This window comes from Lepidochelys kempii, chromosome 11 (assembly GCF_965140285.1).
Source record: "Lepidochelys kempii isolate rLepKem1 chromosome 11, rLepKem1.hap1, whole genome shotgun sequence".
In the NCBI taxonomy this organism is placed as follows: Eukaryota; Metazoa; Chordata; order Testudines; family Cheloniidae; genus Lepidochelys; species Lepidochelys kempii.
Window position 1 is genome coordinate 77,601,050 of NC_136390.1, and position 4,515 is coordinate 77,605,564.

The 4,515-nt window shown below is 54.1% G+C and overlaps 1 non-coding gene across 1 annotated transcript; it reads right to left on the reverse strand.

The window, feature by feature from the left end:
• Window positions 1-1,141: 1,141 nt before the first annotated feature.
• TRNAS-CGA (transfer RNA serine (anticodon CGA)) lies at window positions 1,142-1,223 on the reverse strand. The gene has a single exon. It is a non-coding gene; the product is annotated as a tRNA-Ser (tRNA).
• Between the last annotated feature and the right edge of the window lie 3,292 nt (window positions 1,224-4,515).

Genomic DNA, 4,515 nt, shown 5'->3' on the forward strand with positions numbered 1-4,515 from the left:
CGAGAGTCAGGGAGTGAAATGGAGAAAATACAGGAAGCATTTCGAGCAAGGGCGAAGTGCAATAACCAGAATCCAGAATATTCTCTGCACCCCTTGTCTAACTCTGGGCCGGATTCTCTTCCGCATTGACGGCCCTTTCCCTGTCTCCGGCCGTGTCTGGAGGGCTTTATGCCCCTGTCCAGCCCCTTCACACTGCCAGGAAGGGAGAGGTGTTATGGAATCTTAGCCCAAAGAGGAACCAGGCCCTGTGTCACCTTCATCCTGGGTTTCAGATGACCCCGAGAAGTTGGGGGGCCACCGGGGCCTAGAGCATGGCCCTGCCACAGCGGCCCCGCCCCCGGTCATCCTCTTCCCCCGAGGCCCCGCCCCCCACTGTTCACTCCTCTGGCCCCCGAGGTCCCCCTACCTGCCCCTCGCTCCTCTCCGCCTCTTCCCCCAGGACTCCACTCACCCCCTGCTTGCTCCTCTCTGCCCCTTTCCCCGTAGGGGGACTACCGGGGGCCATGGGGCCAGGCACCCGTCCCTTTTCTCTGTCTTCGGTGAGCGGGGGGCAGTGGGGTCCTTGGGGAAGGAGGTGGAGCAGGACAGGAAGAGGCACGAGAAGACGGGGCCGTGGGGGAAAAGGCCGAGGGGGGGTGGGGTGCAGGTTTTGGGGGAGGAGGCGGAGGGGGGATGGGAAGAGGCAGAGCAAGAGCAGGGCATCGGGCTAAGAGGCAGAGGGGAGCGGGGTGCAGGCGGGGCCCCCACTTCTCTGGAGCTTCGCTTCCAGCACTCGAAAGATGACCATGGGCCCACGGGCCTCCGGAGGGGAGACCCGCCCCACATCCCCAGCGTTTCCCCCCCGCATGTACGGCCTTTTGGGGGAGGCTCAGCCTCCCCTGGCCTCTGATACGGGCTGCCCGTGCTCAGTTCCTTCCACGCTCTGGAGAGGAGCAGCACCCAGGGGTGGGGCTGAGCCGGGAGGCGCTGGGTGAGGGGCAGTGGCCTGAGACCGCAGGGACACAGCGTGAGGCACCATCCCAGGCATCCCCATGAAAGGAGCAGAACAGGGTTTACCTGGGGTGGGGAGTGTATGGAAAGCGTCCCAGGGTCGGTGGAGATGTATTGCCCTGGTGAGCAAGTGTGGCAAAAACACAGGCCTCGCTGTGAGCAGGATTTGAACCTGCGCAGGGAAACCCGAATGGATTTCGAGTCCAACGCCTTAACCGCTCGGCCCTCACAGCTGTGAGTGACGTGGCCCCCAGTGGCAGTCTCTACTGGAGCGGCTGGAAGCCGACGGGAGGGAGCTCTCCAGCCTCAACGAGCAGCCGTAGCCATGTTGGCAAGAGAAACTCTCCCAGCACCATAGCACTGTCCACACTGGCGCTTAGGTCCGTGTAACTTGTGTCACTCGGGGGGTGGCTTATTCACACCCCTGAGCCACATACGTTCTACCAACACAAGGGGGAGTGTAGACGCAGCCTTAGCAGAGACGCGATTAAGATCCACTTCCTGGACACTACTGTGCTAATAAACGATGGTCACATAAACACCACCCTATACTGGAAACCTACTGACCGCTGTTCCTACCTACATGCCTCCAGCTTTCACCCTGACCACACCACACGATCCATCGTCTACAGCCAAGCTCTGCGATACAACCGCATTTGCTCCAACCCCTCAGACAGAGACAAACACCTACAAGATCTCCATCAAGCCTTCTTACAACTACAATACCCACCTGCGGAAGTGAAGAAACAGATTGACAGAGCCAGAAGAGTACCCAAAAGTCACCTACTACAGGACAGGCCTAACAAAGAAAATAACAGAACGCCACTAGCCGTCACCCTCAGCCCCCAACTAAAACCCCTCCAATGCATTATTAAGGATCTACAACCTATCCTGAAGGATGACCCAACGCTCTCACAAATCTTGGGAGACAGGCCAGTCCTTGCGTACAGACAGCCCCCCAACCTGAAGCAAATACTCACCAACAACCACACACCACACAACAGAAACACTAACCCAGGAACCTATCCTTGCAACAAAGCCCGTTGCCAACTGTGCCCACATATCTATTCAGGGGACACCATCCCAGGGCCTAATCACATCAGCCACACTATCAGAGGCTCGTTCACCTGCACATCCACCAATGTGATATATGCCATCATGTGCCAGCAAGGCCCCTCTGCCATGTACATTGGCCAAACTGGACAGTCTCTACGTAAAAGAATATATGGACACAAATCAGATGTCAAGAATTATAACATTTATAAACCAGTCGGAGAACACTTCAATCTCTCTGGTCACGCAATCACAGACATGAAGGTTGCGATATTACAACAAAAAAACTTCAAATCCAGACTCCAGCGAGAGACTGTTGAACTGGAATTCATTTGCAAATTGGATACAATTAACTTAGGTTTGAATAGAGACTGGGAGTGGCTCAGTCATTCTGCAAGGTAACCTATTTCCCCTTGCATAATGACAGGTTTCAGAGTAACAGCCGTGTTAGTCTGTATTCGCAAAAAGAAAAGGAGGACTTGTGGCACAAATAAATTGGTTCGTCTCTAAGGTGCCACAAGTCCTCCTTTTCTTTTTACTGATAAAGTTTGCGGATGATACCAAGATGGGAGGGGTTGCAAGTGCTCTGGAGAATAGGATTAAAATTCAAAATGATCTGCACAAACTGGAGAAATGGTCTGAAGTTCACAGGCTGAAATTCAATACGGACAAATGCAAAGTACTCCCCTTAGGACAGAACAGTCAGCTGCACACATACAGAGCAGGACGTGACAGCCTAGGAAGGAGTACTGCGGAAGGGGATCTGGGGGTCAGAGTGGACCACAAGCTAAATATGAATCAACAGTGTAACACCTGCAAAAAAAGCAAACCTCATTCTGGGCAGGATTAGCAGGAGTGTTGTAAGCAAGATACGAGACGTAATTCTTCTGCTCTACTCCATGCTGATGTGGCCTCAGCTAAAGTATTGTGTCTAAGTCGGGGCGCCATATTTCGGGAAGGACGTGGACGAATTGGAGAAGGTCCAGAGGAGAGTAACAAAAATGGTTAAAGGTCTAGAACAGGGGTTCTCAACCTTTTTCTTTCTGAGGCCACCCACAACATGCCATTAAAATCTCCAGGGCCCAGTGTGGGAGGGGGAGGCTCTGGGCCGGGGAAAGGGGGGAAAACAAGTTTGCATAGGTATAGTTTGACTTCTGTTTTGGGTGGGCAGGGGCCAGTGAGGCTCAAGCCAGCTCCGACGTCGGGGTCTGGGGAGGGTATGCTACATCCACCCCCTGACTCACCTCAGCAGGCCACCCGCCTGTCTGGACTTTGGGGGGGCTACAATCAAAAATTATAACTCAAAGGTGGGGGGGCTCAGCTCAAAAAGTTTGAGGTGAAGGGAAAGGGATAGCTAGGGGCTGTGTGCAGGGGGGTAGCTCAGGGTGCAGGGAGGAGGTAGCTAGGGGCTGTGTGCTCTCAGGGCTCCCCTGGGCTCCCTGTACCCTGAGGGCTCTGCCAGCCAGAAAGCAGCCGTGTCACCCCGCCCAGGAAGCAGCTGTCCCACGCAGCCAGACTCTGGCTTCCCACCTCCGACCTAGCCAGGGGGTGGAGAGAGGAGGTGGTGGAGGGGGGGTGTGGAGCTACCCCAGGACTGCCCTGCTCTTGCACTGTAGTTTGGGAGGGGTGTAACACCCCTGTGTTCCCCCAATTCTGCCCATGGGCTCAGGGCTTCTGTCCCTTGGGGAGCACCGGGGCTCGGGGCTCCAGAATTCAGCCCTGCTGCTACCGGCTTCAGCCCTGTGGGAGGTGCTGGGGTTCGGGCTTTGGATTTTAGCCACGGGTTCATGGACCCCCAGTGGGCCACGAACCCCCTGTTGAGAACCGCTGGTCTAGAAAACATGATCGACGAGAAAAGGTTGAAAGAACTGGGTTTGTTTAATCTGGAGAAGAGAAGACTGAGAGGGGACAGGAGAACAGTTTTCAAGTACATAAAAGGTTGTTAGAAGGAGGAGGGAGAAAAATTGTTCTTGTGAATCTCTGAGGACAGGACAAGAAGCAATGGGCTGAAATTGCAGCGAGGGAGGTTTAGGTTGGACGTTAGGAAAAACTTCCTGCCAGCATAGTTAAGCACTGGAACAAATTACCTAGGGAGGTTGTGGAATCTCTGTCATTGTAGGTTCTTAGCAGGATCAACAGTCACCGCTCAGGGATGGTCTAGATGAGGGGTAGTCAATTATTTTTTGTCAAGGTCCAAATTCTTCATCAATGTACAGTCAGGGGCCAGACTGCAGAGAAAATCATTTAAAAAAATAATAATAACGATAATATGTAAATAACAAGTTTGTGGGGTCCGTTCAAAAGCGTCTGGCAACCCGGATTTGGCCCGTGGTTCGCCTGTTGACAGCCCCTGGTCTAGATAATACAGGAGAATTACGGAGACCTCGGGAATGGAGGTTGTTGGTAACTTTGCCCAAGCCGTTATGGGCTGCTCCTCAGGGCGGAGTGCTCGGAACGGGGGCTCACACTCTG